Source organism: Sylvia atricapilla, chromosome 4, assembly GCF_009819655.1.
Source record: "Sylvia atricapilla isolate bSylAtr1 chromosome 4, bSylAtr1.pri, whole genome shotgun sequence".
Taxonomy (NCBI): Eukaryota; Metazoa; Chordata; class Aves; order Passeriformes; family Sylviidae; genus Sylvia; species Sylvia atricapilla.
In genome coordinates, this window is record NC_089143.1 from 48,557,109 (window position 1) to 48,572,118 (window position 15,010).

The 15,010-nt window shown below is 38.6% G+C and overlaps 1 protein-coding gene across 1 annotated transcript in view; it reads right to left on the bottom strand.

Moving 5' to 3' along the window:
- Positions 1–1,290: 1,290 nt before the first annotated feature.
- The window catches only part of NPNT (nephronectin), a 274,897-nt gene continuing 261,177 nt past the window's right edge, over positions 1,291–15,010 (bottom strand). Inside the window, exon 12 of the transcript XR_010743468.1 lies at positions 1,291–1,305. The gene's annotated coding sequence lies outside the window, so the exon portion shown is untranslated. The remainder of the gene's footprint in view (positions 1,306–15,010) is intronic.

Here is a 15,010-nt window from a genome sequence, read left to right on the forward strand (position 1 = left end):
TAGATGGTCATTTTGTTAATACTGAAAGACTTGCTCGTGTGCTGACCTTAAGAGCACATGAAATCCCATATCAAGTTTGTTTTACCCATGATGGTAATTGATGAGTGATCTCTCCCTGACCCTTACTCATGAGCCTTTTGGTGTATTTTCTCTCCCCTGTCCAGTTGAGGAGGGAAGAGAGAGTGGCTTTGGTGGGCACCTGACATCCAGCCAGGATTAACTCTTCACAGGAGTTCTACAGAAAAGTTGGAAAGGAACTATTTACAAAGGATGTAATGGTAGGGCACAAAGGATGAATGGCTTTAAACGGAAAGAAAATGAGTTTAGGTTAGCAAATAGGAAGAAATTCTTCATTTTGTGTTCAAGGCCAAGTTGGACTGGACTTTAAGCAACTCAGTCTAGTGAAACATGTCCATAGCCATTGCAGATGTGTTACAACTAGATGGTCTTTTAAGTCCCTTCCAACACAAATCATGATTCTCCAATACTAACAGTATTGTCAAGGGATTTATCACAAAGTTGCGAATTGTAAAAAGGAGCAGGCATTCTCATTACATGAACCTGATCAAATACCTTAGTTCAGCATCTGACTATTTTTCCAGTAAGGTGAGAATAGGTGAAAGGTGCAGAAGGCAAGGCTACAGCAACATGCAAACATGCTTTTTTGGATATACCAGGTATTACAGAAAGGGTACCAATAAAATTCCTGAAACAGCAGACAGCCTTCACCCCACTCTCCTCTATAGACATCCAGCACAGCATAGGGAAAACATATCATGGGCAAAGGTCTCCAGAAAATTGATTCAATCTGCTGGCATCCAGTGGGTTCACAATTCCAACTTACGGTACCTGAATTAAAAATAAGTTTGTGTGAGGTCTCCAGATCTTCATCTGCTGGTCCCGAAAGACCCAAAACTGCCCTTCACAAGAAGGTGATGGTTGCTCATTTGTTTTAGTGGACACATCTACCTCCCAGATATTCTGATGCTGTTCTAAGGTAACTCACTCAGGGAGACATTCCTTACCTCTTCCCTTCCTTCACAGACCTTCTCCAGAAGTCCTGAGAAAATTCTTCCTCCTTCTTTCTGCCTGATACTAGCAGGTGTATCTACTTGTGCTTCTGTCTCTATTTTTCCCAGTTTCTAAAGTATTTTTAGTCTCTTTCTATAACTCACTAGGCCTAGTCCACACTTCTAAATGTATATTCTACTTGAAGCCTTAATAAATGTAAGCCTGGCACAGAAATCTCAAATGATTAATGCCTTTAAATTCAAGACCTTATTTTAGAATTGCTGTTCCACTTAACTGTAAAAAAGCAGGCTGAAATTACATATTATTTAAAAAAAGAAATATTAATGCCCTGATTGGCAGTTTCACAGATGTAATCTGAGTGGCAGTACTTGCACCAGCACAAAACCGACATGCTTCCTATCAGAATCCACTTGCACAGACTGAATCCTTTAAACTGCTCATTTTCCTCCACTCCAGACACACTGAACTCATTGTTTTAATAATTAGCATTAAAAAGCCTGAACTTTAAAAAAACACAATAAGCATACAAGTAACACAATCCACATAAAAGAAAAAAATCATTTGTTCTTTCATTAGATTGACTTTTGCTTAGATGCAGCTAAAATACCACATCATAAAATGTATGTGAGGAGACCATTTATTGCATCAACAATTAAAAAGCTTTCTCTTTATTTATTTCTATAGGACTAGCTACCCCACAAATGACTTGGCCAAACAACCTGTTGGAATTCTTCCAGGATGCATTGAGACATCCACCAAAATATCAAAGATTGTAATTACACTTTCATCATATGTTCCGACTCATCCAAGAATAGTCAAGAAACATTAAAGACAACAAGCTCATCTGAAGCTAATTACTGACAACTAGCTCAATACTGCCTATAGAACTCATCATCTTTGATTTTATTCTTTAAAGAACAGTCTCATCAGTTCCCATATATCTCAGAGTATTTCTTGAAAGGCTTATAATTTTGTGGCTATGAATTCCACGTCCTGGGTTTCTGAAATGTTTATAATTTCACTGTCCTAATATTTTCTTCATAGCTGGTCCAAGTATGATCATAACCATAATGATGAAATGATGAGTTGAGGGAGAGAAAGGAAAAGAAAAAAAAAAAAAGAAAAAAGAAAAGAAAAAAAAAAAAAAAAAAGAAAGAAAGAAAAAAAAAAAAAAAAGAAGAAGACTGCTGAGTTAATAAAAAAATGGGTGGGATTTTGGTCCAGATAATAAAAAAACAGTAATAATTAAAAAATCCAATCAAATATATTTTGTGATTTCTTCTCCCATTAAAATTTTCAGCATATTTAATGATTTTATTTTTTACTCACAAAACATTGGTTGTTAAAAAGAAAAAGTACTGTTACTCACATTTTAGAGATAGGCAAATGAGGCACTTTGGAAAACTGCAGCAAAACAAGGACTTTTAGACTGGTCTCCAAACTATAAAATTTGTCTTCTAAATACCAAAAATCCTTTCCTATTGCTGTTCTCAAAGACCATCTGCAATAACTGCAGGCTAACCACATTCTGGCTGAAGCTGTGCTGGAAACCAGATTGATTAAACCAGTGGAAATATTGCTGAAGAGATTTCCCTAACTAACATGCTCAGCTAATTTTCAGATTTTTCTCCTCAAGAGAGATGGTGGACAAGCTACTTTGAGGGGATAACTTTTTATAAATATTAATCAAATTTTGCATTTAATCAGTATTTATCAAAATAAAATATTTTTTAAAAAGAAATTCAGTATACTGCAGTGCTTTTCAAAGCCTTGCTTTTACCCTTGGTGATTCCTTTTGCTTAAATATCTTACTTGAGCAAAGCACAGTTTTTGGTCTAACTAGTGGAACAGGACTGGTGGGGACCACTCTCCTCCTCCTGATGGGAAGAAATCTCAGCAGATCACAGACCTGCTATTGTCTTCTACAGAAAACACAAAGACAAGGCACTCTAAGAATCACTGGGTGGCAGCAAGGCATGCTGAACGCAGTCTTCAATAACTTCTGAAACTTGCTGTTCTTTAGTATTTGGTCTATACCCTGCTAAACCACAGTCCTGTAACTGAGACATACCAAACACTGTGTTTTCTAAAACTTTTCTTACCAGAAAACCAGCTGCACTGAGATGAGCCCCACGTCCTTACACTTTCACATCTGAAGACACACATAAGCTTTGCTTAACTGCATGGCATGAGGCTCCTTTTAAGGTAGTGAATTGTGGTGGTGCATGTTTTGGATTTTACTTTGCTTGTTCTTGTTATATGAGTTATTTCTAGAAAGTTTAATGTAAAATGGTTTGTTCTTTCTACCCCCCTCCTGTTCCTTTCCTTTTGTTCATCCCGAAGTTGTTTGTCAGATATTTGTTAAATGTCAATCATTAGTTACATAGCCCTCTGGTCCTGTCAGTCACTCTGGGGCCTCTCCCTGCGTCCAGAAAATTCCAAGAGAGGCGTCTAGTAATTGGGCAGAACCAAGGGGGTTCCCTCCCATTTGGTTATGATTTGATGTTGCACCTGTATGTCATGTTAAGAGTCACTCCTTACTTGTCTTTTGTTGGTTTGTCGCTGTACCCCATCCTTGAGACCCACCCCCCTTTATAAGTTGTTCCCCTCAGATCCTCAGGGTCTCTTCTGACACAGAGCCCTGGGGTGAGGATCCCCCATATCCAATAAACTCTGTAGCCCTGTCTCCGAAGAGTCCTGCCTTTTATCTCCTGCCTTGGCCGCGTCCCTGCTCTTGGCCAGCCAAGAACCCCCAGTGTTGTCCAGGTGCCCGGGGCTGGCTGAGCCGAGCGACACAGGCACTGCGAAAGTGAACGGCCATACCAAGTCCAGCTTGGGATCCTAAACCAAAAATATAATGTGGGGGGAGTGCATAGAACAGAAGCTTAGCCTGGTTGGTGTGGACTCAGGATCGCCCTGGAGGTCCCAGGGCTGTAAGTTACTGGCAATCAGTGGTCAGTGACTAGTCAGGAGAGGGATGAGTCCTGGGGAGGTGGGGTGAAACCAGCCAGGGGTAACCAAGAGAGCAAAGAACAAGTGTCAAATATATGTCAAAACCACCACATAGAATAAATTCAAATGCTATGTGGAACTACAAACCAGTCAAGAATGAGATAAGTGCAGACCACGCAAAAATGCCTGCAAACAGATCCTAAAGTGAAGGGGAAAGATTTCTCCCAAGGATGTGTTTGGAATACTCAGGATGCAGGCAATTCACCAGAAACTACCACTTCTGCCAGGATTGAAAATACTGATCTCCAGACCCACAGTGCCAGTTGAAAGTATAACTTAAGAGAAGGAGGCACATAAAACTTATATGATTGTATACATACTAGAAAATGTGTGTATGCCACATTTTATCTGCATTTACTTGGATGTAAAAGTGTCACTAATATTGTAAGTTGACAAGTTACTCTTTGGACAATTAAGATTTTAATTATACTAATGATAAATTCTTGTCTCGGAATAGAAGGTGAGTTCTTTTTGACTATTGTAAGATCTTGAATGTGACAAATTTGTGGGAATTCGATGAACCTGTTCTGTAACTGGGATGTATGCAATAATTTCCTAAGACTAACATGCTCACTGGTTCATCAAATTCAGGTTAATTCATCCTTGGGGAGGAAGCAGGAGTGTTTCGGAAGGGTCAGAGCATTTAATAGGCATCAGTTCAAAGAACATGATATTTATAGGAGTAGAACCACTGACATCAACGTTTTTTCACCCTTACAACATCAGAAATGTTTCAAAAGTGATGGATTTCAAATCGATAGAGAGCACCAACTCACACAGCACTCAAACCCCAGGTGGATGACACATATCACAGAGCACCATTAACATATGGTGCTCATAAACTATACTGTTGCCCGCTCATATTTGGAGAGGTTTATGGCTGTGTTCTACACAGAGTTATCTTGTCTAAAGGTATCACACAGATGGATCACAGCTATAAGATCTGCACCTAAGAAAAACCACCAGCCTCTGGGCCAGCTTCAGTTGTAATCAATGCTAAAGAAATAATGCTGTTTCCAGCACACTGAGCTACAGCTGAAAGGGCTCCATGAATTCCTAGAGACCACACATCCATACAAATGTCACAGCCTGACAGGGAGATGTCACCCACACCCCCTACCCATGGCTTTTTGCATCACCTTTGCTTTGCTTGGGGCTGATCATCATTATTATTAGGCTTTCCACTCTCCAAGTCCCCTGCAAGCAGGGTGGGCAGTCATCCCACACAGCATCTGTGAAGTTGTTTCAGCAAGAGAACCTGGCCAGATGTAGCACCTCAAAACTGAGACCCTGCTCGGTAAGTCAAAGGAGGTTTGCCAGGATTTTACATCACACATCAGGTGCTGTCAATTAAAAAGTCTCAAAATAGTGGAATTCATGCAATTATACGAATAATAATAATATAATGTGTAATGAATGAATAAAACCCTGAATCCATAAGTAATTTTTTTGAATAAATGGAAAATATGGATCAACAGTGGAAACTGATATCTAACGTGACTTTTAGTTATGATTTTGGAATAGGAGTTCTAAACTTTGGAGGGGATTTTTAGAATAAGACTTTATTAACTGAGAATCAAATTCTCTAGAAATTGCTCATTTTTTCTTTTACCCTTTGTTTTATTGTTGGACAAAGGCACAGAAAATTTTGCCAAGAAAGGGTAAGATCCTGTATAATATAGCTGCTCTAGGGATAGTAAGAGGTTATATAAATCCTCCCAAAGGAAGAGATTTGTATTTTTTTTTGTGGAACTATAAACATAAAGCAAATGGAATCGCTTAAGAGTTGCTATTTGCCCTGTTGGTACTTGTTCATCTTGTAAACTAAATGCAATAAAAGAACAAAGACTATTTTCCATTTTTAAGGATTGTTTCTCCATCAGAGCTATGCAGAAACAGTTTATTTTCCAGTTGGTGAATTCAGATTGAGGGGATTTCTGTCTCTCCTTCCTATACTTGGCACAACTACTCCATTTTTGAAAAATACAGTATCATGTCAATGCCTTACACTTTACTTGTAGTGCAAGGTAAAGAACTGAACTTTGCCTGCTGAGGAAAGTAATATGTTTTTGATGATTGCTAAAGGAAAATTTGAAATCATTTGTATAATCCTTTATGGAAGCACTTAAGGAAATATTTTAAAATAATAATAATGGTGAAGAAATTCAACAATTCATTCCTAATTTACTTGAACCAGAAAATATTCTTTAAACAAAACAAGCAACCTACATGACAAATAATTTTGTAGGAGCTTCTGAGTGCTTACTACCAGGAAAAAAAAGTTCTTTATTTTTGTATGACTTGTGGAATAGCATGGGTATTTTAGATGGTGACCAGGGTCCTTTGCAATCAGACTGATTATTTCAGACCATTGCAAAAATTTATTCAGCCTCCATCTACATTCCTTCTTCTGCATGTGTAGATAAAGCAAAAGTGAAACTGAGTTAATGAGAATAAATTTATAGTACTTCATTAGTAACCCATGTCAATTTTGAAAAAAAATGGGCAGATGGTAATCATGCTGTTGAATGCAGTTCCATACCCAACCACTCAGGAAGAATTTTAGCCCTTGCAAGTTCTGCTTTTCCCCTTTGTATCCCTTTATTGGGCTCACACATCAATTCAAATCATGTACACAGTTAAGCCAAGTGAGAAGTAGGGAAAATTTCACAAGGCACACTACTAGACAGTATATTCATGTATTTTTAAAGCTGAAATGTCACACACCTTTTCCAGATATACCTTGAGGAGGGAAAATAATTTTTGATTCAATTAGCTGCAGAAACATCTTGCAATCTCTTTGCAACAATTTGTTATGACCTTTCATAAATCAGAACAGTGTTGCTTAGCAGCCAATGAAAACATCTGTCAGAAGACAAAGAAATTAGTCCACACTCACATGCAAAGACGATTAAAATCAAATTCAGACATTAATAATTGATCCCAGGTGTCCCTCTATTCTTTGACCCATAGTTGTCAGTTGTCACTGATGTAGTTAGATGGTTAGAAAGCTTTCTCCTTTTTTCCATGGTGATTTGGCAAAGTTCTAAAAGCTTTTAAGAGTCGAATCTAGGAATTCATGCAATAAATATCATTATTGTAGAAGCCACAACAATTAAAACCTTTTTCCAAGAATTTTAAATCATCTTAATCTGGAACATTATAGACCATAAAAATAGCAAGTGTTTGGGGATAACATTGTCTGCACTTTTTCTTTGGAAATTTTGAAACAGACATTGGAGGTGGGTTGCAAAGTCAGCAGTATATTTTGATCATTCAGATGTGCAGATGTGCAAATACTCAAGAAGACATGTTTTCTTTCCACAAAAGACAGGCACTTTAACAGCTGAAAAACAGTAATGCCCAAGTTCATCAGCTAAGAAGCACTATGGCTCCATAACATACTTTCTTAATTTTTCAGCCTATTGCATTTTTTAACCATTTCTCTTTATCTTCTAAAAAAACAGATCAACCTGATATACACAGAGGCCACTAGTACCTACAGTTTAAGTTTCAAAAGGCAGCTCCCATCGCCATACACAGAAAGGAGGAGAATGGTAAAATCTGTAAGGAGGCTCTGCTTTTGAGTCAGCAATGAGTAGCCACTTTTGTCAATTCACCATTGTGGGTTGATAAAGAGATATAAACTGGTCACTAAAACAGCAATCAAAATGTTACTGGACATTAAATGAAAAATGCACAAATTAGCAGTTAATTAAGAACGGTCAGACTCTTTCTTTTACTATCCACATTAGATGAAGATTGCTGACTTTTAGATACACATGCTATGTGGCATCACCACCAGGATGCCACCATGCTCAGATATAAAGACTCTTGTTACTACAGAGACAGCTTACCCAGCAAAGAGACTGGGCTCACGTGGTGACCCTTGTGGTGACGGAGGTCTCAGTTTCGCTTTGTAGTGCACCATCTATTCAGGGCATCTTCTCAGTCCATAACTTAAAACCAAGAGTTTGTAGAAATGAGCCTCAAAATTCCCTTTACAAGGAAGTGTCTCCTGACACACACACACACAAAAAACATGGTTGTAGAATAAGTCATCCAGGGAGAGAGAAATGATAGTCCTCAGCACACACACTGCACTGCAGTAAGCCTTACCATCACATTATGTTTTCTCTTGTTACATTGCCAGCTGAGGCAATGTGTAGTCTTTCCTACTTTTCCTAGAATTCTTCAAAGGAAACCTGCAACCCACTATGTCTACCAACAGCAGGCTGGATACAGCCAAAAGAGAAGAGTCATAATACTGCAAATTAACAAAGAACCAACGCTTCTAAGCCACAAAAAATAATGTCTCATTGTTGCATCGAGGGTACTCAATATGTTTAGTTAATGCAGAGAAGAGAAGTTTTTGTTGACAGGTGAACTTCTGACATTTCCTTTTTCCTCAAAGGCCACACACTCACAAAATTACTCCAGAAAACAGCACCAGAAAAAGCATTCATGTACGGAGCATTCTGTTTCATCAGAGGCCTCTCTGGCTTATTTAGAAGAGTGGTATCTACGTCTTTGCAGAAATTCTTGGTTGCCCTTGCAGGAAAGGAATAAACATAAGGTCACGTGAGAATTTAAACTCACTGTCTCCTAACACCACAGTCAGGACTATGCTGGCAGCTCCCAGGCTTTTTTGCTTTTCCATATCCAGCTGGAACTTCATACAAAGAGGCAGATTTCCATGATGTAATTAAATCTTGCTGGAAATGAGATTTTTCACATACTTCATCAAGCTTAAAAGCAGAGGCATTCAAACAGACTGCCTCTTTTTAACTCTTGGATAACATGCAGTCTGCTCTTCTACCAGCTCTCATCATTATCCGTGCAGGAATTCTCTACAATTACCATTACATTAAATTAAATTAAGTCCACAATCTTTCTGCTATGATCAAAGTAGGTGCAGATGTTGAGATTGTATAAGACATGGTTTGCAAAACATGGGATGGAGGCTGAAGCAAAATCACAACACCACTAGCCAATAAACCAGATCATTAGTAACAAAGAGGTTACCTGCTCTCATGGTACTATCATTTCCATCTAATTTAGCCTTTTATTATCTTACAAAATAAAATATCTTATCGAAAAAACATTTCTCACCATTTTTTGCCTTTGGAAAAAGTCACCCAAAACAAATACTTACTTTCAAAAATCACGCTCTTCTGAGTAACATCATCTAAATGAGATCCCTCCATAGCATTTATAGCCCTCTCTACTGTTATCTATGAGGCTCTCATCATGTTTTTCAGTAACCGAGGGCAGTATTTTTCCAGAAGCACCACTAGAGTTCATGTTCACCATTCTTTAATGACTTTTATTTTCCAGTTCAGAAAAGACCTGCAATACAGTATGGAAGTATTTAGCATGCATACAAGAGTTAGGTAACACTATTTCACCCTTTTTTCTTTTTAGTGGCTAATTGTTTTCAAATTCCTGACAGAGTAAATTAGTCAGAAAGAAAATCAAGAAAAAAAAAATTATACTGGCATTTGGTGTTCTGAAGGCCCTGTTCCTAATTTCCTCCATTCTTTCATGTAATAATAGCTTTGGTTAAGCCTCCGGATACATGGTAAATTGGACTGAATTTGAGTTCTTCCTCTTAATAGCTTTTCTTGTAAAAGGGTCCAATGTAAATAAATACAATAGGTCACATTAATCCATAAGTTTTTTGGAGGGGGGAAATCAAAGAGTAAAAATTGATTAAAAGTTAGCAAAAGATTTGTAGCTTTAGAGAAAAAGGTTCATTCAGTTCTCTGCATGTCTCCCCTGCGATGCACGATGATGATTCAAACCCACCAAGGTGTGCACAGGGAGCAGAGAACAGCTGACTCTCCTTTCTTTGTTGTACTTGGAAGATAATTAGGACTTGACCAGGTAGGTGACAGATTACTTTGCATGCTTTTTTAGAACCTGGGGTGGCTTTGCAGACCAGGCTAAGAAGGAGAAACAGCTTCCCACAACCAGCAAGGGGAGCAGGTAGACAGTGACGAAGCTTCTAACCACAGTCAGATGCTGAGAATTCAGTCTGAAAGTTGAGTTTTCAGCTGATGACAGGAGCTAAATCTTATTGCATTTCCAATTAAGTCCCTAAGTGTTTCCAATTGTTATGTTAATATAGACAACATTAGCATACCAAGTTTAGAAAAATATACATATATATTATATACACATCTACAGTAAGTCACAAGACCACCGCAATTCTCACAGGCTCAGGAGCTGTCCCTGCAGGGGACACATCAAAATCTTGCACTGACATAAAATGTGTTATTTTCCCCAATTTTAACCTCTATTATCCTTCTGTATTGATTATTTTCTTACCCATCTCTCTCCTGACTGCTTTAGTATCTTCTTACCTATCTCCTTTACTTTGTCTATAAACATGGATGCAGTTTTGGTCCAACAAATTGCTTGAATTTTCTTAGTAGCACTGCACCTGCAGAGTTTACAGTCTCCTACAGTCTGCTGCTGCTAGAAGTTATTCTCCCACTGGTCAGCCTGTAGAAGAATTCTCCAGCTACTTCCAATCAACATGAGACAGATTACCAAAGACATACAATTTGAACTAATTAACCTAGCCTAAATCCTTTCTGCTTAACCAGGTGTGGGGTCATCCACGTGACCAACTTAGCTGGCAGCTGTGAAAAAGTGAAAACCTCTGGGAGGAAGGATGTGACGAGCAGCCAGTAACCATCGTACTTCCTCTTCCAGCTGCATCCACAGCTCTCCCTCTAAAAAACAATCCTGATCCCCCTTGCAAAGGGTCACACTTTCCTCTGCAGACTAAGGCAACATGCAGTCATTACTAGTGGGCTGAAATCTGAGAAGAGCAACTCCAGTGCAACTCTTCCTTATGCTGTCCCAACTACTCTTACCAGTCTCTGAGGACCTCCTCTGGCTACAACTTGTCATTTGTAGGCCATCTGTTTTCTCCTCTATTTGTGTACCACCAACACCATTAGACTGTTCCTCTTAATGCTGTGTCCTACCAAAGTTTCCATAATTCTGCTCTGATGGTTTCCCCCCTGTTCCAGCTAAGCAGTATTGAGTAAATGAGATCGTTTGGGTGTCTTCACACGACGTGTGGTCATTCCCTGGGACAACTTCCTTCACCTGTTCAATTAGACTGAGAATAATTTGAAACAAAATTTGTGCTGAAAGTTCCTGTTAAATACCAGCTGCTCCAAGATTCATAATTCAGGCATCCCTGAAGCATTACCATGCCTATGTTGGCTGAAATATCCTCTGAAAATAGGCTCCCAGCAGTTTTCTTCTGTAGCTTTGCAGAGCCACATCTTATGCTTAAGTGCCTCAGTACTGAAATATAGTATGTTTGAAAACAGTTCTGCCGAATTTTTAATTAAAAGCCCCTTTTTGTTACTTCCAATTAGGTAAGAGAGCAAAAATCTCTTTTCCAATTTATAGAAACTCCTAATTTTGCCTCTATTTTTACAAGAAATAGCGACATTGCAAAGTGTTCCCCAAATGTGTCATCATCCAGTAAAACTCCACATGTGCAAAAAACAGCCCTAAAATAAAGATACTATACTGACAAAGTTATAGCCAGCAGGAGGAAACAAAAGGTAGTGAGGTACAATTTAAGAATACTGTTACTAGCTATTGAAGGAGAGTCCAGGGTATGTTTCAGAAGTTCAAGAATGAAATCTCCTGGCCAATATTGTAATAGAATTCCCAAATGCATCCAAATGAGTTTTTACTTCATCTTGAGGAAGCCCTATGACTGTATCTCTTCCAGTCCACTACAACACTTAAACTTTTTGTTCTGAAAACCAGAGGAGGAAAGACCTGGAATACATCTGTGCAACATGAAAGCTGGGAGGAGACCCAAGCAGGGTGAGCTGCACAGGAAAAGAGCAGAGTCATTGATGGGCTTTGAACAAGCACAGGTGTGGTGGCATGAACTCCTAGTAGGATTTATGCATTTGTAGCAAGAAAGACCTTGAAGAACCAAATATAATTGTCAAATAGCCTAGAGGAAGACTCTATTCCTCAAAACACATAATTACACAAAGATATATGATTTACAGATGGTAAAAAAAGTACAGCACCTGTCACAGACTTTGCGAAGCCAAAGCCTAAATATGTTTATCCTTCATAACATGTTTCTGACAAATATTTTTTTATTCTAGGTCCACTGCCAAATATGAGGACTAATCCTTTCACCAGAAAAATAGACTGAACAATAGAATTTTACAGCATTGTCATCAAACCAGTGTTTACCAGCTGAGGAGAAATCCAGTGCCCTAGAGGGCACTAGTACCACTGACAGAAAAAACAGGTAAGGTGTGCTGAAAAGTGTGCTCTGAAGTCATGTAAACATCATAGTGCTTTGAAGATAAACACTGGTACCAACATTAATTATTTCAGATAGAAGAACAAGATAAGGGGTAAATATTTTCCTCCAAGTTTTCTTCAATGTTCAAAGCAACACTGAAAGGTCTTTGTAAGGTATGAACTAGTAGGAATAAGAATACAGACTAAGGAAGTGGTGCACCATGGTAGAAATACATCCATGAAGAGAAGAAGCTGCTGGTGAAGATGAGATATCTTCACTGTTGTGCACTGAGGGACTTCTGGTGCCCAGCAGTCTGGTCCTGGGAGCTGAATGCCCACTAGCAGGTTGGAATGTAATTTTTCTTTAGTTGCAGCCAAAGAAAATCCCACTAACATGCTGCCAGGCTGCCCCACAGAGCACAACAATGCACTTTTAATGTGGATGAGTGGATGATGTGTTTCAAAACTCACTAACATACTAATAGAAATGGTAAACATGGAGGAGCATAAACCTAAGCCTTGTTTAGGGCTTGTGACTCCAGATCGCAAGATGTCCAGCTCTCTTCTATGATTGCCATCATGGCAGGCTTAGGGGTTTCAGTGATAACTTGAGGAGTTCCCTTCACTCTCGAACTTAAGCCATTTTTATTTGGTATCTAATGTTAGGACTTTATGTCTGATAGTATTTATTTACATGTTTTAAGAAATGGGAAAGTGTAGCTGAGGTGAAGACATGTGGCAAGAGTATTCCAGATGGTCAGAGCTGCAGGGGAAAGAAACTGGATTACACTGGTGTGTTACAGGCCCGCTGGGAAGAAATTAAACTGAGTAAGTTAATGATAAATTATGAATGAAGTATGTGCCACGAATATTAACCACACACACTGTGTACTCTCTGAAACTGTCTGTCTCCAGAAGAATAGTTTTGTAGCCACAAGACAGCACCAGTTTATTTAGGGGACATGGGAACTCTGTAGGGAGTAGGAGTCCTACAGAACTAAAGAAATTGTCTGGTTGTGAAAAACAGAAAATTATTCCTAACTTATACAGCACACTAAATAACAAAGACATTAAACTTTTATGGCACTCCTAGGGATGGATGGAAGCCCATTTCTATAGCAGATTTAATTCTCCCCAGTGACAAACCATCCAGATTTACATGAACCTGGGGAGGAGGAAATCCAGGGAGATACAAAAGAAGCATCACATCCCAGTACAACACTAATTAATAAATAACAAAAGTGTCTTGAGACTCCAAAAATGTGGGTAGAAGTATTAATGTCAGTAAGAGATATTTTTGGAAAGGATACCTGTGTGACTAGAACAATGGTTTTTTAAGTGTTGGAATGAAACTTCCACATGTCAACCATAAAAATGAAAAATAAGTTGTCACTTTAAATTTTCTTTCCTAGGCAAGTACCTTATTTCAGTCTCTATTGAGTGAAGAATGCTTCTTTTGAACTTTTGGAGGATATAAAAGCACACAGGCACTTTTTTAGCCTATAGCTCCCCATGCCTTAAAAGTTTACTCAATGATATCAGATCTAAAGGCTGTGCTGGCACAAAAAACTGAAAACACAATGCTCCTGACAGCCTTTCTAAAGGCTCAAGTGTTTGTGGTCAGACAACGTCCTGACATAAACATGTAACTTCCCAGATTTCCATTGTTCTGGCATGTGTACACTTTAAACAGGGAACACAGCTTTGCAGGCCCTTGCTGGTCAAACACAAGGAAGAGCAAAGAAGTTACCAGCAACATCTGCCAGTGCCTGGCTTAGGAATAGGCACATTACCTGCTTTTCCTCCTGGTTTTACCAGGAACAAAGGAGGCAAGTCAACACCGGTCTGAGCACAAGGTGTCCAGAATAACTGTTGTGAGCAAGTGTAATGAGTCAGGCAAGTAAGAAAACTACCAAACCCACATGCTTTCTGTTAGGAGCTGGGCTGAGCTGTGAGCATACCCAACAGGTAAGGAGTGCCTGAGATTGAATGCAGGGCAAAGACCTGGGACTAGTGACAGACAGATTCCTGCAGCTGGAGAAATCAATCACTTGCTACAGGACTTAGACCTTACTGAGGCAAGAATAAAGTTTAATATGTACTTTTGGGGTTTTATTTTTAGAAGGATTACTTGCCTTTCTCTGTATTACATCCTTTTTAAGACATCCAGAAAATTATGCTCCAATGTGTGACTGAAAAGTCACATTTACGTGTGACTAAAAAGTCACACATAAAACCTACCATAAACTTCTAATCTGCTCTAAAAGTGCCAGCAATGACACCTTAAAGGCAGAAATGGAAGGACAGGTTTCCAGATACACAGAGTTTTATATGAATTATATCATTGGCATAAAGGGATAAAAATATAAAGCATTAAAATTTACTTTAAGAATTAAAAATCTGAAAAAGTCAGCATATGTAGTTTACAAAAGTTGTCAATTATGTAAGAAAAGCCCATTTAAAGAAGGAACATATTGGCAGTAAAAGTCATACAAAGTATTAATGAATTGACTTCCCTCTTACTTCTCCTTAAAAAGAAAATCTTACCTAGATACACAGAAGAGCACAGGCTAACTGGACACACAAACCATGTATTTTACTCCACTTTGCAAACACCTAAATTTTTTTGTTGGGTTATTTGTTTTTTTTTTTCTTTTTCCCT